Source organism: Mirounga angustirostris, unplaced genomic scaffold (genome assembly GCF_029215605.1).
Source record: "Mirounga angustirostris isolate CCGP_5_RB_7025 unplaced genomic scaffold, mMirAng1.0.hap1 SCAF_16, whole genome shotgun sequence".
NCBI classification, from domain to species: Eukaryota; Metazoa; Chordata; class Mammalia; order Carnivora; family Phocidae; genus Mirounga; species Mirounga angustirostris.
The window spans coordinates 5,711,051-5,738,191 of record NW_026991724.1 but is presented as its reverse complement, the minus strand read 5'-3'; the positions used below and the strand labels follow the sequence as shown (position 1 = coordinate 5,738,191).

At 42.5% G+C, this 27,141-nt stretch overlaps 1 protein-coding gene across 4 annotated transcripts in view; it reads left to right on the top strand.

Moving 5' to 3' along the window:
- CDH13 (cadherin 13) overlaps positions 1–27,141 on the top strand; it is a 1,446,671-nt gene that overhangs the window by 554,909 nt on the left and 864,621 nt on the right. The gene's annotated exons all lie outside the window — the stretch shown is intronic.

Genomic DNA, 27,141 nt, shown 5'->3' with positions numbered 1-27,141 from the left:
AACCATCAGTGGCTTTGAGGGGCAGGGTGGGAGGGGGCAGAAGACAAAGAAGAAAAGAACAGGAAACAAAGATCTAAACCAATGTCAAGATTTACCTGTAACTGACCAGCTCTACTTTGGGAGTTCATCCAGGCACTCTCTCCCACCAGAACCAAATTGTTGGTCGTTGTTTAAACTGAGGAGTGCAGCATTCGAGTGTGTGTCTGTATGAGCACATGTTTAGACCCCCAAATATCTTTTGTGTGGCAGATGGTGGCAGAAGGATATTGGGGGGAGGCAACTGTAGGAAAGGGAAAGAGGGAAGGTCATGGTTCTCATCCTATCTCGTCACACAGGTATTTTTGACAGCCTCAATGAATTGATCAGTCCCCCAAGGAGCCACATCTGTGCATGTGCATCACACTAACTGCACCATTCCCTGACAGGTACACTTTAGGGGATGTGGTCTCTGCCCTTCTCTGCCAAGAGCAAATTCATTTTGCTCATGATTTCAGGTACACAGGTGATTCACCTAAACAAAACAAGCACAGCTGAAGCCTTGACTTAAAACCAAGCAATGGCGTTTGTGATATATCTAATTACATAGAACCCTGCTCCTGTTCACTTACAGGAATTGGGGGTAGGGGATGGCCAATACTATATATTTAAGAGGAAGATCACATAAATAGACCCCAAGTGGTTACAACCGAAATGGTTTATTTGAAAGGTCTGTCTCCACTTCCCTGCAAAAATTTAGGAAAGGACCTGGGGATTGAAGGAGGTGGGGGAGCTTTCTCTCCTTGCCAGTCCTTCCCTTGCTCTCTGATAAAGGGTGTAGCCAGCAGGCTAGAATCAACTGCAGGGGAGAGCAAGGCATATAAATATTCAGTCGTGACAGTCCCCAAAGGATAAATGACAGCAGCCCATGCAACGTGCCTTCTGCACATTTTAAAATGACTCTTCTTCTCCATACCCAAACTGACATATTAGTAAATTGATTCCAGGTGATGCTGACATTTTGTAATTATCACTATCTATAATTTTCATCTTATTTCATTGAATATTTTGATCGTTTAAAATAGGGTAGCATACCTAATAGTGGTCATTAGTCTAGCCCAAGGGAAAATTCATGCTTTAATCAACTCACATTAGAAATAACTTACTAAAATTACAATTGGCATGATTAGCTTCCCATTTTTTTAAATAAAAAAATAAAACAGACTAATTTTATCTAAACTGACAGCTTTTCTCTCTCAAACTGGTTCACTGTTCTGTTGTTATCTTGGAGGAAGGAAAGACCTCTCTAGCATAGTAGCAGTAATAAAAAACACAATAACCTAACACACAGGAACAGGGTGAGGCTTCATTCCGCACATGGCAGTAGCCGAATACTATATATTCTCTTATTTTCTGACTAATTGCAGACTGGCATGAGGAAGGCTGTGTGGCTTTGAAACAAGGTCAAATTTGGGGAAGTCGTCCTCTTATCTTGCTTATCTGAAGGGACTGTTTTTCAAGGATTGCTTGGGAAGGTGGGCCGTTCTGGGCTTGACTCCCTTATTTCCGTCGGTGTCCATTTCTGTTTCAAGTGCATCTTCTACAGCTTGCCTCTAGGTTCATGTTAGGTATCATTTCTGAAGAATGAAAGGGGTGATTTTAATATGCAAGAAATGATTTTTAAAAGATAATGAAGCGAAGCAGATTTGACTATTGCCAGAGCAATGCTATTGGTTGCCACAGGGAAACATTTCATCTATTGGCCAATAGCCTGAAATTCTAGCATCTTCATATTCTTTCAGCTCCAGGGCATGCAAGCCATGAGGGGTCTGCCTACTCTTTCACTTGCTGGCAGTTCAGGTTTTGTGAGTTTATTCAAGGGATTAACAGTTGGAGATTATCTTACTGGAAATAAGCTATACTGTTGAAGTGAACATTGATATCTTGATGGTTGAGGTCATTCTTCACCCATTCATCTAGCTGTCCACTCACTCAGCCACCATTCACTCACCCTCACTCATCCAGCATTCATTCATTCTCTGTTCATCCATCTGTCCACCCACTGATTAATCTATCATCCATCCATCCACTCAACCATGGACTCACCCAACCATCCACTCACTCACCCATGCACCTACCCATTCATCTGCATATGTGTTCATCTCTCTGTCCCTATCCATCCATCCACCCATTTACCCTCCTCTTTATTTACCTATAAATCCATTTACACATTCATCCTTTCATGTATCCACCCACTCATCTACCCTCTCATCCATCAGTGTACTCATCATCCATACAGCTGTCTATCCTTTAAAAAATCCTTTGGCAAACATTGATCAAACCTCTGGGCACTGGTAATAAAGAGACACATAAGTCACATTGCTACCCTTAAGAATCTTACAATCTTATATAGGAGTCATAAATTAACCAAAAACTACACAGCAAAATGCTGAGTGTTACTGTAGAGAACTATGCCATGTTGCTGCGGGAATTCTCAAGAAGGACTGGCTTACTGTGTCTGAATGATTCAAAGAAGGTTGGGCACATGTGAACCCTGAAGCTATGCATAGTGAATATGAGTGTAAGCTCTGGGGGTGGGCAATATGACATCGGGGAATTAAGCAGTGGATGAATGCTTAGCCCTCAAGTCCTCTCCAAGAGTGTCACTTTGCTGAGTAGAATATCTGTATTCTGGAGCAGAGCCCTACCAAGGGGCAGAAGGTATGGGGTTATTAAGGCATCAGGCAGATGACAGGAACTGAAGTTGGGTCTCAGGGAGCAAATCAGAAGAACTGGGATCCAGGATGGGTCTCTGAATCTGAATGAAGGGAAGGGGGAAAGAATAAATGGATTTATAAATAAAAACAAATGAGAACAGATGAACAAATAAACTATAGATGGATAAGTACATCTTAGGTTATTTGCATTCAATCAATCCAGACTCTTAACATAACTTTTCCTAGTGACATCTTTGACCAAAACTAAACTAGTAACAACAAAAGCAGCTCCAGCACCGATCACAAGCCAGAAACTGGCCCTCTCTCTGCTTTGCTCCCACTGTTGGTGAGTCTGCAAAAATCCTAACAGGCATGCGCTGCTTTTCAACTCTAAGGGGCTGGCACTCAGTTCTGCACAGGGGCCTGGGTGAGGCTTTTGTGACTTTCCCAGAGGCCTCAGGTCTCTATTGGAACACAGCAGCTGTTACCAGGAGCAACTCCACTTCTTAAACAATAGCATAGACTTTGTGAAGCTTTCCCAGGTGCTGTGGGCCCAGCATTGCCAAAAAAATGCCCGAGACCCACACAGTCTCCTTCCCCCATGGAGCTTAAATAGATTGGAAGCAAATGCGTGTTGACAACAGGTGTGGCTCAATGTGAGAAAATGTTCCTTTCCATTATTGCAGGCTTGGCACTCAGGGACATTTCCTGTGGAAGAAACAGGCTTCCAGGAGCATGGGAGATCTATACTCAGAGCCAGAAAGTGCTCAGTTCCTCCCTTTTAGGGCCAAAGGCTCCACAATTCTGTGAGCAGGTGCTCCTAATAAGTAGAGAGGTTTCCAAAGCCAGAGGAAGGCTAGGCAAGGAGGGGTGAGCTCCTAGGCCCCAGAACTCCAACCAGCTGACTGATTAGGCTCTCTGTGATGGTGGTAAGTGGCTGCATCGCCATTAACTCAGCTAGATTAACTTGCTCAGCAGAGGCTTGCAAAGCTGCGTGAGCCTGTCTTCCGTGCAGCTTGAGTTAGCCATTGGGCTTGAGGGCAAAGAGAGGTAACCTACAGGAGGTGGGGTCCCAGCCCTCAGATTACTTGACAGAAACCCCAAGGACATAGAGAACTTTTTATTTGTTTGAAAAATCTTTCTGGTGATTCTTCCTCTCCCTGAACTGTCCTAGGGCAAAAGTAAGTTCTGCATTAAACAATGGAATTGCTTACTAGATGAGATTCTAATTTCAGTGAGAATTCTCAACTTTCTATTGCTTTCGGAGGTCCTCCCCTCCTGACTGTGAGGGCTCATCCACACCCAGGGCCTTAATTGGAATTACTAGGGCAGCATGTCAAGATAGGGAGAAATGTAAGAGGCAGTGGTGGCTCTTTATAAAGAAACAAACTGAGGGTTTTAGAGGAGAGGGGGTGGGAGGATGGGTATTAAGGAGGGCACGTACTGCATGGAGCACTGGGTGTTATACGCAAACAATGAATCATGGAACACTACATCAAAAACTAATGATGTACTGTATGGTGACTAACATAACATAATAAAATTAAAAAAAAAGAAACACCGGTAATCAGACTGTTCTCATAGTTATTGGAGATTGAGTAAATAAGAGGAAAGAAATAAGTGGAGATACATTGAAAAAAATTTAAATACTAATTTTCTCATAATATGATACTTTGTCAGATTCAATTTTTTTCTTCTACCTCCAGAGATCTACTTACATGTTCACGGAGGTGTGAGTGTGTATGTGTGTGTGTCAGGAACACCTTTTTTTTTTTTTTTTACTCATTTCCAAGGCCTGGAATCCTATGTATTAGTATCGTAACGTATTAATATAGGTGGGCTAAGTTGCAGTAACAAATTGACCCTGAAATGTCAGTGATTTAGCAGTGTAGATGTTTATGTCCTGCTCATACAACAGTTCTGGACCAGCAATTTTGGTCAGAGAGTTCCTTCCATGAAGTCATTTAGAAACCCAGGCCAGTGGGTGGCTCTGCCAGTTTTAACACATGGCCTTCAAAGTGACACTAGACATCAGCATCCCAGTCAGCCAGAACACAGAAATATCAGGAGCTGCTCTGAGAGGCTTTTATGGTCTGCACCTAGGAGCGGCATGTAGGATACCCACTCAGTCACATGACCACCTACCTGCAAGGAAGATTGGGAAATGCAGTCCAGCTGTGAGCCCAGGAGGAAAGGGGCACCGATTGGGTGGGCAGCTAGTGGTCCTGCCCACAGCTCTCATCATTGTTGTTCGACCCCCTCATTTACTGAGGGCCTGCTCTGCATTGTGCTCTGCATTGTGCTCAGAGCTGTATCCTCATACAGCCCACACATGGTTAGAGTCTAGGGAAGGAAAAAGAAAGGGACACTGGCTAATTATAAAAATAATTAATGATAATTTTGATTGTCATTAGGGCTGTAAGGGAAAACTACAGGGCTGGTCACTATCTCCAGAGGGAGGTGAAGGGGAAGCAAGGGAGGTTTCTGGGAAGAAGTGACATTGAAGTCATAGACAAGGAGGCAGAGTTAGCCAGGCAGAGGCACTGCAGAAGGGCATTTTCAAAAGAGTGACAAACAGGTGAGAAATATTGGGAAAGAAAGGAAGTTTGAACACCATCACCCCCTCCAAAAGGGTGGCGGGGCTGATGCACATTGAATAAGCCAGAGAAAAATTTGAAATGAAGCAGGAGAGGTGGGTGGGGGTGGGATTGAACAGTCTTCATGGGCTGAGTCAAAGAGTAAGGGCTTCTCTCTAACAGCAATGGGAGCCCCTGAAGAGTTTAAAGAAGAGTGGTGTATGGTCAGCTACACTTCTCACAAGTCTCTTCTACTTAATGGCACCAGAGTGAGGAAGCTGTTGCAGTCTTTCAGGAGAGAGGGGGCAGTGCTTGGCTTATGGGGCTGGTGGTTGAAATGGAGAGAAGTGGGATGGGTTGGAGAAATATGTAGGAAGGAGAAGAGACGGGACTGTCTTCTTTAGAAGTGCACCAGGAAGACAGCCCTGAGGTCCCAGATACGCAGGCTCAGGCTGGCACTTGGCTCATTTGAGAGTGACACAGCTCGCCATTACTGGTTTTTCCCCTTCCTCTATACTTTTATGGCCTTCTTGACTTTAGGCCTATTGAATAAAAGCTCTTTAAAATGGATGTTTGGTAGAGCTCAAATTCACCCTCAATTTGCACTTCTGTGGACTTTGATTAGTATTCATAACAGAGTGGTACACCTGACGTCCACAGCAGGCAATTCCAGCACCAGTGGAGAGAGGTACAAGATAAATCACGCCAAGTAAATGACTAATTAATCATACTCTTGATTTTAATAACATATACCATCTGGCTCAAGATTCATCTGTCTATAATCTTGTATTCTATTCTAGAAATTTGATCATCAGTAAAGCCACCCATGGATTCCTAATTTATGATGGTTTCTTTCCTTTCTTTTAGAAAAGTTAAGAATCAGTCATATTCTCAGGACTGTATGAAGGGGGATGCAGGGAGGAGTGTGTGTTTTTTTTTTTATCTATTTCAAAAACCATCATCAGTATTTCAGGATAATCTGTGGGACAGAATTGACACTATCTTATAGAAGATATGTAAACTCATTTCTGGAAACATCTACACCAGAGGACTTGCTTGCAATGTATCTGTGCTCCTCTAAATCAGAAAACTGTTATTTTCAAGGGTAGTTGGACAAGAGTCATGAATACTTAGCAGTAAAACATCCCTCACTGGGCGTGACCTCAAAGACTTGTAAATCAACAGGGGTATGAACATGTGAGGATTCATAATTTCCAGTGAGTCATGGCTCTACTTATTTGGAGTAGATAGCTCCATAAAATAAAATACAATTCATTTGTAAAGAGCTCCTTTGTCTCACATGACAAAACAAACCCATGGTCTTATTACTAAAGACCGTTCCCACTGGGGCTGGTCTCGGGCTGGATAAGATAATTACCTGTAAGTGGAATTCTTCTGGAAACTGAGTCTCTAAACTTTTGAAATAATTGATACGACTTCTTTACCTTGCCCATTTATATAGCTGGCCAATCTACTAGTGTATGGTACCCTGTCAAAAACAAAAACAAAAAATAGAAAGCAGAACATACGTCCTGGGGGGTAAACAGAAAACATGTTCCATTTGACTTGTTATATTATTTGGAAGAAATTGCCATTGCAGAGGGTTGCTGTGTGTGGGTAGATACCTGAGGATGATAGGGAAACTCTGAGTACTTGCTATGTGCAAAAAAATTTTGCTTTGGGCTTTAATTACATAAGTCAATGAAAAATAGTTTAGGTGCTATTTATTGATCATTTATTATAGGCTAGCCATGTGCATGGCCTTACTTAATCCTTATTAACATTAGCCTAAGAAGTAAGAAATATTAGTATCCTAGACTGATTAGAGAAATATGTAGCCCAGAGAAGTTAAGGGCCTTTCACTGGGTCTCACAGCCAGTGGGGGAAAGCAGGACCCAATCCTAAGTCAGCCTCCGAGAATATGACCAATTAATCATGCTCTTGCTTTTAATAACATATACTGTCTGGCTTGAGATTTCTTCATCTACAATCTTACAATCTATTCTAGAAATCTGATAGATGAAGCCATCTATAGAGTCCAAATTGACAATAATTTCTTTCTTTTAGAAAAGTTAGGAGTCAGATGTATTCTGGTGACTGTGTGGAGGGAGATAAAGGAGGGAGCTGTGTGTCCTCATCTCAAACACCATCATAGATATTTCAGGCTAATCTGAAAATTAAAAGCTGAAAATCCAAAGCCTGACATGTACATCCTATGCTATACCTACGATGCAATCAATAGGAGAATGGTGTCATCTGTTTTCCCCTGAAACATTCCAATGCTACATACAATTTGCAAGATGTAAAATCATCTCCAAGAAATACCCTATTTAAATAAAAAGCCATGTCCTCTGGAGACTGTGACCAAATAACATTTGGCATATAAAAATGGAGAAATGTGTACCCAAGAAACTAGGAGGGATGCATCCAGGAATCAAGTGTCTCTTTCGGAAAGGGAAAAAATAAAAGGAAGCATGTCCTTTGCACATGTCTCCCAGATTTTGTTCCCAAAACCTTCAGCTTTGGCTTGGCCTGGAATGGCCTCCTCCAAGGAGCAGCATAAACTCATTACTACCCATGATATCTGCCCGCACTTCCAGCAGGTACCAAGAACATGGCCAAGCCCCGAGAGCCATGTGACCCTCTGGACACCACCTTAACATGATTCAGAGCGACCCTCATAAGGTGGCCCTGTTTTCCCCATCAGGTACAGTGGCTCTGCACATTCCTGGTCCTCTCCAGCATCACCCTAAGGAGACCATCCCTCCGTAAGTTCACAATCACTGCTCTTTAACTCCCAGCTTAGGGAATCAGACTGAATTAGTTCTTTGTGTTATTAACCAGAGGAGCACTTACATTTTCTGACATCTCTAATCTTGGAGCTCAGGGAATAGCACAGAGCATTTGCATGAAATTACCCCTCATTCTATCTATAGGCTTAGCTGCCAGCGTTTGTGAATTTGGCAGAAGCCAGCAGATCTCACAGTTAATGTCTTCCTCTCCTGCCAGGCTCTTCAGAACGGGGTGCATTAGAGTGCTACGTGACAAAGAGCAGGGTGCATCCTGGGATGTGGAGCCTAGGTGATGCTATTTGCATCCAGTTAAAGAAGCAAGATTTGGTAGCATTATTCACATGCACGACTCTTAATGCCTTTTGGCTCATTAAGCCTTTGGATCAACTTTTGTAGGAGGTTGTTGGTGAGAACATGGGCAGGGTTTGGGCACAGGTAGAGGTAAGCTTCCAGGTTGAATCTCCTACCAGGCTGGCAATTGTGTTTCCTTTTTGGACTTGCCAGAGGAGGTTTCCTTTGCTGTTTTCACTGTTCCTTGTTACATCCACAGAGCTAAGTAGCTCAGGTTAGATTCAAGTTGATACGGTTTGGCCTGATGAGCCCTCCATTCACCTTTTCCCATTTGTCTTGGGGATTTCACATCCCACCCCACCTCAGGGTGTCTTGTGGAGTTGGGAGACAATCACTGATTGTTCAGTTTCTATGTGGCTGGGTTGTTCACAGAAATTAGAGATGTCACAAAGTCTCAGTGCTTCTCTGGTTAATTACACAAAGAGCTGGTTGGATCTGATTCCCTAAGCTGGCAGTTAATGACAGGGTTTAGGAAAACATGAGGAAGGGTCCTCTTAGGTGGCACCGGAGGATACAGAGTGTGTTGAGAGGCCATTGTGCCTTGTGAGGAGACAGAGGGTCACGTTTGAGGATTGCTCTGAAGGTGTCCTGACAATGGATGGTACAGACTTAGTGGTGTGGTTCCAGTGGGCAGGACACTCTTTCTACCAGAGCAGTCCACTCTTTGTTTGTTTGTTTTAATCAAGAGAGTGCCATGTAGTATTTTATTTGAAAAATAGAGCTTTGCTGTGCAAACCCCACAGGTCTAAACAATTTCTTTCCAGTCTGAGAGTCGTAGGTCATCTCTAGGCCAGTCTTCCGATTTTGAGAGTCATCATATGTTAGGTCCCAATCTCAGGATCCATTTCTGACCAGTCTGCACAGAGAGTTGTCTCCTTTCTGTGACAGGCATTGTGTGCATGCTCCCAGGGAGAATCGGGGTGATGAGGCCTTAAACAGGTGACACCCTCTGTCTCAGAACACGCCTCGTATCCACTTAAGGAGTATGTTCCCTCTTTAGCTACTGCTCACTGTGACATGAAAGATTGCTTCCTCAGTTAGATACTCTTTTTTTTTTTTTTTAAAGATTTTATTTATTTATTCAACAGAGAGAGACACAGCGAGAGAGGGAACACAAGCAGGGGGGAGTGGGAGAGGGAGAAGCAGGCTTCCCGCCGAGCAGGGAGCCCGATGTGGGACTCGATCCCAGGACCCTGGGACCATGACTTGAGCCGAAGGCAGACGCTTAACGACTGAGCCACCCAGGCGCCCCTCAGCTAGATACTCTTGAAGCTCTAGGTGAGTGCTGACTTACAGACTAGTGGAGTTTAAAATTATGGTTCACATACCTATATATACACACATACCCCTTATAAAATACATTGGGAGAATGTAGTATGTCTAGTTATAATGAATAGTTGAGATCAACATTTCTCAAACAGGGTTACTTGACTTATTAATAGGCACAAAAAACAATCCTTTGGTCAAGTAAGTGAGAGCAAAGCGTAGACTGAACCTGTCGTAGACAGTGTAGCACCCATGATTTCTGCCTCCCATGTTCACACCCAGCATAATCCCTTCCTTTTGAGTGTGGGAAGGATCTATGACTTGCTTCTGGCCAATAGAATATGGAAAAGGAGGGCGCCTGGGTGGCTCAGTTGGTTAAGCGACTGCCTTTGGCTCAGGTCATGATCCTGGAGTCCCGGGATCGAGTCCCGCATCGGGCTCCCTGCTCGGCAGGGAGTCTGCTTCTCCCTCTGACCCTCCTCCCTCTCATGCTCTCTGTCTCTCATTCTCTCTGTCTCAAATAAATAAATAAATAATCTTAAAAAAAAAAAAAAGAATATGGAAAAGGAGATAGATGTCCCTTCTGCAATAATGTTTTGCTGTGTAAGATGCAGTCTTCGCAGACTGGACTGGGGAGACTCTCCACTGTTGGCTTTAAAGAAGTATACTGCCATGTCCTGAGAGAGAATCTGTGAAGAGGGAAAGGACCCCTGGGCAGCCTCTAGGTACAAAGAACAGCTCCTGGCCAACGTCCAGCAAGAAAACCGAGACGTCACTCTACCACCCAGAGGAGATGAATTCTGCCAGTAGAGAGCTTGAAAGTGGCTCCTTCCCTAGGGGAGCATCAGAAAAGACCACAGCCCCAGTTGACACCTGGATGGCAGCCTGCTAAGAACACCCCTGAACCACAAGATAATACATGCCTATTGCCCAAGGCAGCTAAATTTGTAATAATCTGTTACACAGCAATAGAAGACCCATACCTTGCCTTTAGATATTTACAAACAACATTAGCGAAATAAAAGCTTTGAGAGGGCATGAAAGAAAGAAAAATACTTAACTATTTAACTTTATTTAACATGGCATTTCCCATACCAATAAGAACATGCCCTGCCTCCCTCTCCCTTTTTTTTTTTTTTTGAATGAGAGAGAGAGAGACTCTTTTTTTTTTTTTTTTTTTAAAGATTTTATTTATTTATTTGAGAGAGAGAGAATGAGAGACAGAGAGCATGAGGGGGAGGAGGGTCAGAGGGAGAAGCAGACTCCCTGCCGAGCAGGGAGCCCGATGTGGGACTTGATCCCGGGACTCCAGGATCATGACCTGAGCCGAAGGCAGTCGCTTAACCAACTGAGCCACCCAGGCGCCCCTCCCTCTCCCTTTAAACAAAACACCTAGGAACATCTTACAGTGTTGTGCTATTTTATGGAAAAATTTAGGAGAGTGATTCTTAACTGTTTTGGTCTCAAGACCCTTAAAAATAATTGAGGACTCAAACCTTTTGTTTATGTGGATTTTATCTATTGATACTGACCATATTTGAAATTAAAACTGAAAAAATTATACGTATATACCAATTAATAATGACAAGCCCACTAAATGTGAGCATAAATAACGTATTTTTGTGAAAAGTAACTATATATTCCAAAACAACAACAAAAAAAGTAGTGAGGAGAGTAGCATTGTTTTACATGTTTTCAAATCTCTTCACTGAATGACCTAATAGGAGTCAGATGGATTCTTATATCTGTTTAAGCATTCAGTTTGTTGTGATACTGCTTTGGTTGAAGAAAATGAAGAAAATCCTGCCTCACAGATACGTAGTTGAAAAAGGGACAAGCATTTTTGGTATTTTAGGTAACTGTGGATATTCTTCTTTGATACTTAAGAAGTACTAGTTTCTTAAATGCTAGTTGCAGTGTGGAATCTGAAACTCTATCAATGAACTTTTCATAAAGTTTGTGAGAGAATAAAACCGAAAAAGGCAGATAATATCTTAGAATTATTATGAAAATAGTTTTGACTTTATATACCTGCTGAAAGTGTTTCAGGGACCCCATTGGAGTTCTCAGACCACATTGGACAACTACTGGTTTAGGAAATACTCCATTAGTCAATTATGGGACCTAGACTCATCTTAACCAGTTCGTCAATTATGTATTGATTACCTTTCATACAAGACACTGAACCAGGTACTGGGAAGAAATGGAAATAAATAATATATGGTGCCTGCCTCAGTGACATAATAGCAAGGGAGAGAAGAAAAAAAATAAGCAATTAGCTATATGTTAATAAAAATCCAAATGCAGTAAGTTCATGCTAGCTAGCTAAGGGAGAGAGGAGGAGGGAGGGAGAGAGACAGATAGACTAGATAATTTATTTAGGTAGGTGACCAATGGTGAGAAGGTATGCCAAGCTGGGGCCGTGCAAATGTGTAGCCCCTTCAGGAATGGCCCCTTCATGTAACACCTGCAATCATCTGGTGACACCTGGCCAGGACAGCTGCATATAGATGGCATTGCCAAGGTGCAGGAACCCACATGGTAGAGGCTGAGTGAACGGGACTTGGTAGCTGTGGAGAGCATTCTTCTGCCTCATCAGACTTCCTAATAATCCTCTATCAGGAAAGTAATCATCTTCTCAAAGGGAAATGGGGAAATTTCATATGTGGGGGTTTTGATTAATACAAGGAAAGAGTCAATTTAGTTCCATAATAGGCAGTACTCTGCAAGAGCCACATGGGAGGAGTGAGAGGAAAAAAGGATGAATGTGAACAGATTTTAGAATACTTAAGTGGCATCAAACCATGGTAGCAAGTGTCCCCTCTAATTGTAGTCCTTTCAGGGTATCCCTAGAATTCAATCAAAGTCCTATTCTGAGCAGTAGCTTTGTGCCTTGTATGAGTTTGTCATTTATTCCTCTCAATAGCCCTTGGAGGAGATAGAATGGTATCTGCACTTTGTAGCTGGAGAAACTAAGCAAAGAGAAGCTAACAAAGAGTCAGGCAGGATTTGAACTCAAGTCTGCCCCATTCCAAGTTCTTCAGATCTCCTTCAGTCCCCTCCCTGAGTCTTTATTACCCACCATCCTCCCATACTGCCCTCCTACCTACATGACTTGACCTATTGCTCCTGATCCTTTACCTCTATGCTCTTTGACCACTTGGTACCTGCTCTGGCTTGAAGTATCTCTGTGGTCTCTCCTCGTTTTGAGGACTCATTTTTCTTCCTTCTCAGTTGCACTTTTCTTTACATGAGCCATCAACTCTGAACTTGCCCCAACTACTTGACTTCTTATAACCTCAGATAAGAGGTGATTCTACCATCTCTCTGTCCTGGAACCACAGGACACCCTGTCAGCCAGGCTGGCCTGCATACCCTTGGTAGTGTGTGTGTGTGTGTGTGTGTGAGATATACCTCTGAGAATCTCATAAAAGCCATGGATCCATTACCTGGAAAAATCTGATGCATGTGCACACACCCTCATTTATACAAATTCAGTTTATGTACAATTCTGGAGGTTTTGGCACTCCCTAAGGACTGTTCACAAGGTTCTCTCTATATCCTTGGCTCCAGGTTACGATCCCCTGCTCCCTCTACTAGGTTGTAAGACCCATGAGACAAAAGCTGTGTCTTATATGTCATGTACCAAGCACAAAGCACAAAGCCTGGTACCCATAGATCTTCAATCTGGGAGGGTAAAATTGAATGAGCTGCATGGTCCCATCCTCAGGATTCCTTTATCCATTTCTTGTATTCCTCCTATCTTGTCACACTCCAGGAAAGAAATGTATACCTCTGCTAGTCCAATGACCATTAATTTTGAAATCATGGCCCAAAGCCTGACTACACACAGGCTGTGTGACATCATTGCAGACTATAAAGTGCCAAGCACTAATTGATTTGTAAGAAAGTCCACATGTAATGCATGGCACACTCCCAAGGGCTCCCAAGGGCTCCCAAGGGAGGGACAACAGCATCGGACTCATGTCAGGAAATCACTCTTGCTGGCCCTTGTGGGACAGGATGACATTCTGGCCAGGAAGCAGTCTTGACTTTGGATTTGAATCTGCCCCTGATGGAGTTATTCACAGATGGCTAAGTTAAATGCAGCCTTCATAGCACTAAGGCCTTTCAGAAGTAGATAAGCAAGTGGCCCATGAAATGGAGGCACAAGAAGTCTCAGGAAGCATCACCAATGCATCACCCAGTGAAGCCATTGTGTCTCTCCTTGGTAATGAGCATTTCCAAGGGCAACGTGCGGGATTTCCATCAACCTGTGAGAAGACAGGGTGTGCAGGCATCGCGGATCACGAGAGGGAGTAAAAACAGGTGATAAAAAGCAGAAGAAGAAAAAAAAATGAGGCCAGGATCCAAGAAGATACTTTCTGTGGAAAAGAGAGGGGAAAAAATAACTCCACCTCTCCTGTCCAAATGAAAAAGCATTTAATTGAATGTTCTTTATAGAGGTGAAAAAAATCCCCTGTGGAGTTCCCAGTGTTTCATTATCCAATTGAGTTCGGTACCTCAAGTTTCAAAGACCATTCTCCTGAATGATTATTCTTCTTGCCCTGTCAGTCTGCCCTGTGCTCAGTGAACCCCTACTGGGCTGCATCATTTAAAAGTCAAAACCCTGAAAGTATTTTTATGCCCAATATAGTAACAGACCAAACTATGGTATCAGTCACTTTATTCTCCTCAGCTTCCTTCCTCCTGTCTGTTATGCAGATTTCTGCGCTGCTGAGGATGCTGGGAATCAACAGGGCTGCTCCCCAAACGCTTTCTTAATTCTGTGAAAGGCCTCAGAGGGAAAGAGATTATCGGTCTGAGAGAGGCAGCATCATAGGGTAGCTGTTGAAGCAAAGGATAGGCCTCTCAGAGTTCCTCTTGAAATTAGAAAAAGCAGGGACGGCCCGGGGCAGTGGTGAGTGGCTTTAAGGAAGTAAGTCTATCAGGAGACACCAGGCTTTTGCTGGGCCAAAATGGGCCACACAGAGTTGTCTGTAAGAGCTTCTTCAGTGAGGGCTGCCTCTACTGGGAGAATCCTGGAAGGGAACTAAGATAGAGACCCTCCCAGCACACTTAGCAGTTCTATGAAATACACCTCTTTGTTATTCTTGAGAACATTGTAAATCAAGTCTAAATCACTGGAACATCTAGGGAGTTACCCCCACCCCCCCACCTTGAGAGGGAAATCTGGGGGGTTGGGTGGAGAATCATTTCAATCTTTCCCTTCAGAGACAAGCTACTAGGGTTGGCTGATAAACAACATAAGATAATTGTTTAAAAGTTTCACATCTGACTCACTTAGCACCTGGCACACTTTGTTAATTTAGAAAATATTTGATGACTCTGAATCCAATCCCATTTTCTCAAATAAAGGCTTAATTTCTCTTTGACTGAAGTGAAAAGTTATGTTGTCATACCTTAGCCAAACACCCTATAAATATAATACCCCTTCAGCCTTAATATTTAAAAAAACTATGCTCTTCATTTCAAGCTGTTATGATATTTTATCTCTGACGTTGTAGAATAATTTAGAACAATTTTTCCTACTTCAGTTAGTTCAAGGTTGATTCTTCTGTCTGAATTCCTCCCTCGCAGAACATGTAAACTCCCTCCAACCTCCTGCACTGGCAGAAAAGCAATTTGTTTCCAAGATTCAGGACTAAAAATAAATATGGCTGTGGGAAGATCTAGAGACACTGTTATGCTTATTCTTTCTCCTGCTTAGTTCTCTGCTCCATTATGAAGGTAAACAAACACTAGGCTCCACGGAGGTAACACCCTTCTCAGGCTTTCCTTCCCAGAGTCTCCAGGTGTTGATTTGCATGTTCTTGTCCAACAGGCTCACACATCCCTCCACCAAATGGCTCATCCAGTTGGGTGGGGGAGTCCTTTTGCCCACAAGTAGCTAATACAGGTCCTAGCTTGGCAGTTCTAGTTTCCGATCTGAGAGCCCTAGTTCATGAACTGTTGTCCTAGTGCACTGGAAAGTCAAGGGTCTGTGCCAAATTAGGCCTCTCCAGACCACCTCAGGTTGTTAACAGGTATCTTAGCACCCTAAACTAAGGGGAAGGATGGTGGGGAGGGAGACTGTAAAGGCCAGTCAAGTGACAGGTTGGAATCAGCCTGAGCCTAGAGGGATAGGGAAATCTCCAAGGGGCAACCCTCTCTAATAATGACAGCTATCATTCTGAAGTCTATGCCCATGTACAAGCCACTTGCCCTGCATTGTTTTGAACGCTTGAACCCACCCTATGACTCAGGTACTATATTATCCCCATTTTACAGATGAGGGGAACTGGAGGTTTAGGCAGGACCTCACCCAAGGTCATGCAGTGAGTGAATAGTGGAACAGAACCCTGTCCCCAGGCAAGTTATCTGCAGACCCTTTACCCTTAACCACCACCCTCCTGACCCATTTCTCACCACGGTCCACCTCCGGGCTGCTGATTCCCACTTTAGACACCTACCAGGGGGAAAGAGTAGCTGTGGTCGTGAACTGGCCCCTCTTTGCCAGGTTCTGTCTTGGATCTTGATGAGTTCCTTGGCTCATTCTGGGAAAACATCCTACTTCCTGACTCTCTATCTCATATGGACTTTGTAGGCATCCAGACAGATTGTGTCCCTATTCACTTAACATAGTGGGAACAATTTGCCACTGTTTATTTATTTTTTCATTGAACAAACATTTATGGTGTCTATTGTTTTGTTTTGTATTTTTTTTTAATGCTCCTGGGCCCTGGGACATGATTCAGTGAACAGAACAGACAAACCTATTGCCCTCTTAGAACTGAAAGCCTCCTGACTGCTTCCTCTGTGTCATGTTCCTCACATACGCGGTCTGATTAAATCTCACAACTTCTCTGAGAGGCATTTTACAAACAGGAAACACAGATTTTGGAAGGTGGGGTGGTTGGCCCAAGATAATACAGCTAATAAGTAGCAAAACCAGGTGCATTCAATTCTGACTTTTGCTAGAACTGTTTTTGTTTTTGTTTTTGTTTTTTTGCCACTAGTCTCTGCTGCCCCCTATAGGTTTGTAGAGGAAGTTCATGGGTACCTGGAGGTACTGTCTTACCTAGAATCCTCCACTTTCTGCTCATTCATCTTTTCATTTTAGAGCCACTTTCAATACCTCTCCAGGGCGATTCCCCACATAACCCCAGTCATTCATTATTTTATTGAATAAGCAGGTACTGGGTTGCTGTTCTGGACCAGCCTCCTCTCTAGGAGCTGTGATGTCAACAGGGAAGACAGACCTCTTGGAATTTACATACTTAACATTCCAAGGGTGCATTTTCCCATGTTGGTTCTTCTCAGGAATTACCTTCTCAGTTCATACTTTTGACTGTTGTTATTCGTCATATTTTAGCCTATGGGCATTGAGTCCAGGGGTGATATTCAAAATATTTATCACCTGGCTCAATCAGAAGGACACTGGCTCTAGGGGCTACAGAGAGTTCCCGGAGCTTCCCTGCTGGCACAAGTATTAACCCTTGAGCTGCTGAATTATAGTAAGGTTCTGGAGGATCCTGAAGGAAACTGGGGCATCAAGGAGGGGGAACTGGGGTCTTGGAGTGGCAGGTTTTTGCCTCGGGGCACGAAGTGTGCCAGTGTTTCTGCAATGGCTGTTCTTGTGTGTGATGGCAAAATGTCAACCCTGCTCACCTCACACGTGGGAGTTTGCCCTTTCCACCTAGATGGAATGCCCGCTGGGGGCAGGGATCCTGTCAGCTTCTTCTTCCTCCCCAGGAGCCTGGCACAGTGCACATTTGATCAGATTCATCCATGACTATGTACTCGGTGTAAGTTACTCCTCTTTGTTTCACAATTTGACTTCAAAGCCGAGCACTATAGACAAGATGAGGCTCTGGTTTTTATACTGCAATATCTCTTAATAGTTTTTCCTATAACTCTCACTTTCACTGTTAAAAAGAATGGTGACTTTTTCGTTGCCGTTAAGTAAGGTCTGCCATATACTGTGCAGTACCTGTGTTTGATAGAACCTAGCTTTTGGAGCCTTATGTGGTCCACAACTCAACTGTGTTCATTTGAGCACCCAAGGGGTAGTTCAAGAATAAGTTTAGATCAAGGGCAGCAGTAGCTACAGAAAGAGCATCACCACCATGCTGTGTCAGCCCAGATCCCTGGACCAAAGGCAGCAAATAGGTGACACGCATGCTGTCTCCATCCCTTACCCTTTTCAAGGGTGTACATTACAAATCCATGACTGCACTCCTCAGGATCTCAGAAAACTTATCGTATCACTTCATGCAGCTACTACCAATGGATCTGAATTCGTTCAAGAAATTAAACCTATTGCCATCCCATATCCAGGCTGCTCTTGAATTAGAAAAAGAAAGGGGGGGTTGTGCGGAGACCTCCTCTACCCCACCCAAAGAGATGGTGATAATTATTTACCTTTTTAGGAAAAAGAAAACATTATTTAGATTCAGGTTCATATAGTAATTTAACTTATTCCCCTCCCCCCCAGATAGAAAGGGATGCATTTCTTTGTTATGCCTTTTTTAAATTTTATTTTATTATGTTACGTTAGTCACCATTCAATACATCATTAGTTTTTGATGTAGTGATGCTCAAGATGTTATCTGTCATTTGAGTGAGAATTCAGTGACTAATGATAAGATTTACAAGGGCTCCTTTAGGGCTGTGTGTGTGTGTGTGTGTGTGTGTTACCCTGTGGTAAGACTTCTCTAGATTTGATGCCTAACAAAGAGACCATGGTCTTCTCAGAAGACATTGCAATACGTCATTACTGCTGGTTTGTGCTTGTTTTATCAAGAGCAAAGCTCATGTTCACTCAGTGGTCACTTCTGTCACAGTCATGGGTCCAGATTTAAGATATAATTGAGGCTTTGCAAAGTAATCAGACACTTTCTCCCCCAGTAGCTCTGAGTTGGGAAAACTTTGATGACTAAAGTAGCAGTGTAATCAAATGCAGACTCAGTGTCTTGAACTGGAACCATGAAAGAAAAGAGGACAGCTTATTGACTATCCACTGGGTGCCAGGTGACTCTTATAATACCACTTCATGTAATGTGAATGATAACCTTGTGGAGTGGTTATTATCATCCCCATTTTACAGATCTGGAAAACAAGAGCATCAAAGTGATTAAGCATCTGGGTAGGAGTTGCACAACCAGAAAGCTAATATTAGAACTCAGGTCTGTCTGATTTCAAAGCTCTTTCCACACTACCTAAAATATTCATGCACCTGATGAAAGCTTTTCTTATTTTCTCCTGGACTTTTTCTCAAATTTGTAGCTCTGCTTTCAATACAGGGTTTCTAGAAATGTGATGATGTGATTATACTTCTGGTTATTACTCCCCAACCATCATTTCAAGGGGACTTGACGTGAGGCTGAAGGGATAATGGCGGGGTGAGCCATAAATGCAGGTCAATCTTTCTAATGTGGGCTGGGCAATGTCTGAATTACCCAGCACTGTTTTTAGAAGTGGCTTCCCCACTCCAGGACAGAGGTTATAGGCATAGATGTTCAGGGGGGCCCAGTAGTTACTGTAAATAGGTGCCACAGACTGGCCTATAGCAGGAGGTCAGTGGTAGGCTTGAGGGGCTGAGCTGTATTAGAAAACACATGAGCTAGAGTGGGGGGTCTTTACTCCATTGGGATGATTGCTAGTTCCCTGCAGGGAGACCACAGCCATCTCCAACTGGGTCTTTGGAAGGGAACTTAATGAAGGCACTGTTTTATAAGGTGCAAGCTGAGAAATGCATCCTCCAAAGTCACTGTTCTTCTCTCTGCAGTTCACTGCTGGTGTCCCCATTTTAGATCTAGGGGAACAGTAGAAAGTGTAGCCTGGGGGAATCAGAAAAAGTTCCAAGATCGGCCAAAGTCTAAGAGCTGCCTATTTAGCAACTTACACATTGCTCAGTATTTAAAAAATGTGTTGTGTTTGGTTTTCTTTTCATTTTAATCGTGGTTTACTCTTGGAGGGGAAAAGTTGGCCATGAGGCAAGGAACCAGGCTGACTGGAACTGCTTTCTCTTGGGTGGTTGGTTCTCAGAGTTCCTGGTGGATAGCTTTCAGTCTCATGTTTGTAAAGGTGATGAAAACAAATGAGCGAGGTCACTGGTTGACAGAGTGCCTAAAACAGCTCTATTTACTCAGGTCGCTTGTAAAGACCAATCCTTTCCCTTCTGTGTGTCTGATAGTGATGACTTCCATCTCAGCGTCTTGAAACATACTGGTGGCTCCCATTGGTTGTGCTCCTGCAGTTGGCATGCATCTCCCCCCTTGTTTTTTGTTGTTGTTCTTTATTTTTTTGTTGTACTATTCCTCAGATCTATGTGTTTGAAAGCATCAGGTACAGTTTCCAACAGAGACGTGCTCAGGGAATTTCATTTTTCCCTCCTCCTTTATCCTTTCCACCCTCTTCCTGCTGCTTGTCCTTTTTATTACTAGAAGGAGCAGAAGCAGCAGCAGCATGGCTAACACTTACTGAATATTTTCCTTGTGCCAGGCACTGTGCTAAGTGTTTAAATGAATCATCCTATTTATAGGGACAGGAACTCTAGGAGGTGGGCATAGTTCGGATTCTCATTTTGCAGATGAAGAAACTGAGGCCCAGAGAGGTGAAGTAATTTGTCCCAGGAAGCCAAGTTGTTTAGAACTTGGCAGAGGTGGGATTCCAACCCAGGCAGTCTGCCATCAGAGTCCTCACTTAACCACTGAATTTAACACCTCTTATGATTGTTCAAACCCAGCAACTGAACTCAGAGAATGAGAGAGAACTTGGAGATGAAAGACACATCATCCCATTTCCTTTCAGCATCTTAAAAAGCACTGGGTGAATAAAGCTAGACAGTGATCAAAGAAAAGTCTGATACATGTTCTTTTTTGTTGCATGATTCAGTTGCTTACACATAATTCATTTGTAAATTGATACTAATGAAAGTTGGTCTTGAAATATTGTATATAACCCAAATCAGGAGCTTGGCACCAAATCCCCACTTGGCCCACAAATTATTTAGTCTTGCCAAATTAGAGTCGAGAGTAATTTACCATAAGATGGGTTTTTAACCCTAATATGTAGACATATCAACAGTTTGCTATGAAAACTCATTAGCTTCTAGAAGTGGCTCTTGTTAAGGGGATGCTATCAGGGTAAATATCACTTTAGTCTTTTTTCTAGCGTTATTAATTCTACCTTGTAATAAAGGAAAAATAAATGGAAAACCCTTGTTCAGTATTAATTCATTTGGACCCATTTATTTCCATCAGTAGCTTCTGAGAGAAAGTTGGTTCAGTTCGTTTTCCCATGTTCAGGCTCAGTGTGGGATTTTATGTTTTCATAATTAACAGACATTTTTCAAACAGAAAAATATTATTTTTGTGCTTTTTGAAAAAAAAAACCCACAAACATAGTGGCCACTGAATATGATTTTCCGAATGGAGTATAGATTTTTCATTTTCAACATACATCTCTATCTCATGATGTTATGGATTTGGGCTTTAGGGGCAACCGACTACCAGGCTTCTAGCTGTCAGAATTGGACAATTTATTGGCTCCTAAATAGAACAGTGAAACCGCGGCATATCATGATATGCTGTTGCATGCAAAGAACATCTATTTTCTAAGCAGATGTTTACCAAGGACCTGCTTACTGCACACAGGTGAAAGTATGCTTTGTCATACTGGGTATGGTTGGTGCCATTGTGATTAAAAGATGGGCTGACTCTTCGGTTGACCATTAACTATTGCATATTGGTCTACCTTGTCAATAAAAGAAAGTTTGTCTAGATCTTGCCTTTTACTTACTGGTTTATTTTGGGTTAACTAAATTTGAGATTATGCCAAAAGTTCTTCACTACTGAATGAGGAAGTTGGGTTTCATCAGTGGCCCAGATCTCCTTTTCAAACTCTGTGATTCTCTTGTATCAAGACTAGTTCAATAAATTTCTAAGCCAAATTGAGGACAAAATGGTGGCTATTCACTTCCAAAAGTTCTTCCCTTCAGTGAAGAGATCCCCAAGTGATTCCCCAAAACATAAGTCAGACTTATTAACTTGAGATCCACGTAACATAGGAGGCTCATCAACCTTCTGATGTATGCAAAATGCTATGGGTATGGACATGTTTTGCAGAATGTCATCACATTAACAAAAGGGCTCATGAGAACCACTGACCTTAGGTAATTCTTCTAAATAATGGGGCCTGGCCAGTGATACATGATATGGGGCCATATTTACCATATATTTGCTTACAGATTGTCATTGGTCATACCGTTCAACTATTGCACACCTCATTATATAAAAGAAAAATAACAGGATTTACCTAAAGCCCAAAGGAATACTGATCCTGTACTAATTAAAGTTTGTTCTGGGATTTTGGAGTCTCACATGAGAAACCCAGAGTCATGTTGAGTTTGGTTATTTTATTCATTTGCATTCGGTATTCATTTATTTAAATTGAGTGTGTGGGTTCTCAGATATCTTATTCTCTTTTTCCATCTTGTGACTCCATTGAGTATATTTTGTACCACTAGAGAAGGGGAAAAATGGCACAGAAAGTCTTGAACCTCAAAAGCAGCATAAAGGTACATGTTTGTGACCTGAGTGAGCAAAGATTAAGATTACTGTTTAAAATTTTTACATTTGATCTCTCAGGAGCTCTTGATGCTTAGAAAGCATGGTATGTTGGGCCCTTTTGTAAGAAACAGCAAGTGTACAGTCATGCTTGGCTTCCTAAGCTCAGACTCACCCTCACCCTACAAAGAACTTAAAAGATGGCCACCATCTCCCAAGAGTTATACACAGATCTATCTCTGAATTTTTAACCCATCTCCTAACATACTTCTAGCCTGGTTTCAACTAACCTGGCTGCTGAATTCACGAGATTGTCTCCTTTGTGTGTTCATCTGACCTCTTGGCTTGAAGCTCCTCAAGGGACCCCTAACTCCTATAGATTCCAAAACTTTGAGGAAAAACTTTGTCTAATCCACCCTATCTTCAGGACCTTCTAGCTTGGTGCAATCTCTCAGGAACCTCTTTATTCCCTGAATTCCTATTAAGCCAGCAACCATCAAATTCAGCCCTTGGTCACAGATGTGAAGTCAATAGCAAGGTTACTGCTGTTGACTTTTGAGTTAACAATACTTGACTTTTGAGAAAGGGTGTTTGCTCAAGGCAAGAAGAGGAGCCAGTATGATGTTCTGGAATCAGTAATCAAGGAATGTGCAAAAGTTAACTGGAGGAAATTGGATAGGAACTTGGAAATGCTCATTCAGTCTCTTCATTTAACTTATACGCAGGCTATAAAATGATTCCAGGTAATTTTATCAAAATCTTTTAATAGTTCTTGAACTGTTGACTCTATAGAAGTCTGGGGCAAGGGAGAGGGCAGCTTTAGAAGTCTGCTATCTACATTCATGCCAACCTCCAGTGTCTTCTGTTCTGTTCTCCCAAGCAGACCCCAGGAAAAGGATTCAGTGCAAATCATTTAGTTGTGAAGTGACAGGAAACTCCTGTAAGAGAGTGTAGGGAGTGATACAGGGAATAAAAGGAAGGCAGTAAGTTGTATGGGGTGGATAGGTTATCATCGTGGGTGACCTGTGGGGTTCTGTTTGAGACACTTCAGAACTGTGCCACCCACAGGGCAAGGAAGCTGGGGAATCTATCTACCAACTCTCTCTCATTGGTTGAGGGCTTCTCCCAGGGGCATTACCTCCCAGTGCTTCCAACTCACCAAAGGAGCAGGTCAAGCCTGGTCAGGGACCACAGAAAGATGTTGATACTGTGAGAACAGTGACCACTAAGGGAATATAGGGGGAGTGGTAATAGTGTCTGCTACACCCAGCATTAAATATAACTGAGATTTGACCCTAACAAAGGTAGTGGACTCTTCAGCTTTTCCTAATGCTCCTTTCTGTACCTGGTGGCAGAGGCAAAACTGGGGAGGGCATTGATCTTAAAGTTTCCTAAGAAAGCGGACACAGAGATCTGTGGAGAGATCCAGTGGACCTTTTTCTCTGGTGGTACTGTATCAGGGAGTGATAGCTCCTTAAAGCATAGCAAAAGGATGGAGACACCCACACATGATAGGAGCATGTCCACAGGATGGGCCGGTGTGCCCACATTCCAGGATTTTTGCTCTGTGGCTTCATCTCCTTTTCCCATGTTCTCTCTCTGGCTGTACCTTTGTTCTCCCTGTCACATACCCTGTATATGTATGTATATATGTGTGTGTGTGTGTGCATGCGCGCACATATCCACATATACAATGGAGCATTATTCAGCTATAAAAATGAAATCCTTCAATTATGACAACATGGATGAACCTGGATGTCATTATGCTAAGTGAAATAGGCCAGATGCAGAAAGAAAAACACTGCATGATTCTACTTCTATGTGGAATCTAAAAAAGTAGAAATCAGAGAAATAGACTAAAGGGGGTGGTGTGGGGGAAATGGGGAGATGTTGATCAAAGGGTACAAGCCGTTCTAAGATAAGTAAGTTCTAGGGATCTATTGTACTTCAGGATGTGTATAGTTAATAATACCATATTGTACACTTGAAGGTTGCTAAGAGAGTAGATCTTAAGTGTTTTCACCACACATTACAAAAAAAGGTAACTATGTGATGTGATGGATATATTAATTAACTTGATTTTGGCAATCATTTCACATGTATTCATATGTTAAATAATATTGTACAGTCTAAATATATACAATTTTTACTTACCACTTATACCTCAATAAGCTGGAGGAAAAAAAGTGAGGGCAGAGGGGCTATGACTGGATGGATACCGTTTAAAAACTGAGTGTACTGGGAGAAGTGAGCAGCAACCCTTACCAAAATGCTCAGGCAACTTTCCCATCTCCCTCCTTCGGCTGCCCAAAAAGTGCGCTTGAAGTTGCCAAGGAACAAACTTCCACTGTGTTTCCCAATAATCACATATGGCGGTGCCTCCATCTTTCTCATATGTGCATTTCGTCTTTGCCATCCTCCTCACTTTGAGAGAAACCCCACTGAGGGTCCTGTGTAGTCTCAGGAACTCTCAAACATCCAAACATTGACCCCTGTTTGTTTTTTCCTTCCACTTTGCTGCTCTAAGGCAGAAACACTGCTGGCCATGGAGTTCAGACAGCACAAGCACACACAGCTTTCTAAAAAGGCAGAGATTGTCCTGGAGTGTTTGCTTTTCTGTTCTTTGGCCAGTTACTCTCATTGACCTTGAGTAGGTCTTGACCACCCTCAGCTCAGCTACTCTATCCTTGTCAGGATGTGGTCCTGCTGCTGGAAAAGCACCATGAAGACTGAGTTAAAAGATTTAAATTGACCTCAATTTTGAATAATTCTTCTTTATCCTTGAAGGTTGACTACTATTTGTTTTCTTGAAAATGCACACCCATCTACCATTGCTTATTAGATCTTTTTCATCTTAGAATTCAGGAAGAGGCAGGGTATTCTCTTCTCAAGTCACTGACTTCTGTAGCACCCAAGACCCAAACCACAGTGTTCATTTGGGATCTCCGAGCAGCTCAGACTCAAAAAAATTTTTTTAATGCCAGCATATAAACAGAATGTAAATTGCTCAACATTTTTTCTTAAATGAATATTTGGAGAACTTCTCAAATGCCCCAGAAGTCAACTTAAGTCTTTTAGATGTGGTATAGGATAAAAAGGAGAGAAAGAAAAAATACTTGGGATTCATATTAACAAGACCATCATGGGTTTGGATCCTGCTTCTACTATGTGCACCTCTTCCTCTGTTCCCCCACATGAAAAATGGTACATTTAATATATGCCTTATAGAGTCACTGTGTGGACTGGAGACCCCATATTTATGAAACACCTGGCCCATGACATAGCTCATGGTAGACACTCAATATTTGATTGGACCCTCTTGGCTCCTTCTCTACAAGATACATAGCAGGTGCTAACGCTATCTGCATTAACACAATTCCCCAGATTAGATATGCAGTGGAGAAGAAAAAACCATGAATTGATGACCCATCAGCACAGTTTAGGGTTAGAAAAAGCTAAATTGAAAGATATGCTAAGAAATTTAGAAAAAAATAATCTAAGTTTATCACCGAATGTACATTAGTTTCTCAAATTTGGTTTTCCCACCTTACTAAATTCATATTTCCATTTTATTTTATTTTTTTATTTTTATTTTTATTTATTTTTTAAAGATTTTATTTATTTATTTGACAGAGAGAAACACAGCAAGAGAGGGAACAAAGCAGGGGAGTGGGAGAGGGAGAAGCAGGCTCTCCGAGGAGCAGGGACCCCGACGCGGGGCTCGATCCCAGGACCCTGGGATCACAACCTGAGCCGAAGGCAGATGCTTAACGACTGAGCCACCCAGGCACCCCTTTATTTTATTTTTTTAAAGATTTATTTATATATTTTAGAGTGATCGAGAGAGAGTATGAGAGGGAGTGTGCACAGGGGGAGTGGCAGGGGGGAGAAGGAGAAGGGAAGCAGACTCCCCACTGAGTGCAGAACCCTATGCGGGGCTTGATCTTAGGACCCTGAGATCATAACCTGAGCCAAAAACAGGAGTTGGACGCTCAACTGACTGGTATACAGTAGGTGCTCACCAAGTGTTAGAAGCATTTCCTTTGTCACCTTCCCAACATCATCTTACCAAAATAATACACACACACACACACACACACACAAATATTTACCTTCAAGATATATAATATACCCTCAAGAATGGAGAAAGAAACTTCTTTCTGGTGGCTTTTCTCATGTTCTTATTTATCGCCTTTTCAATTTGTGTGCCCAAGCTCTCCCTACCTCCCTTTCTTGTCAGTCCCTCTTATTTTATCTTTGGCTTGTCTGCTGTAAGGATTCAGCTCTGATAGCACCCCCCCCATTTTTATTTTTAACAGAATTACTTGTAGCTGTTTACTTAGAATATATCCAAAGTTGGTACTCTCATCTTATCCATCTTTCCTTATCCAGAGGCTTAAAGGAAAATCATCAACATAAAGCATAAAACATCATTAAGATTCCTAAGAGTTTGCTATTACAAAAGAATGTGGTCTCTTCTTTCACTTGCACTGAGTCGGTCTTTTTGGGAGGACCTGTATCTTCACTCTTAGCTGCCATTTCCATGTATTCTTTCCTATAATAGGGCTACAGTGTGATGGTCCTTGATGGGGAGGTAGGTTGTGTAACCCAGGAGGAAGGAGAACTATGGGCAAAAAGGAGAAGCGATCAGATTCTAAAGTTGCTTGGTGACCTTCAAGACCAAAGTACCTGTGAATTTGTGTATTTCCTGGCCCTTCTACTCATTTGATGATTAAATCCTACTGCTGTCCAAATCTGGTCCTTGGCTTATCTCAGCTATGCAGAATGGCATTGCTGGTTCAAGCTGTCTATGGAGAAACAGATCTATGAGGCCAAAATCTAGCAAAATGCCAGAAGAATGTGTTCGGGCAGCCTACCAAAATGTAGTTCA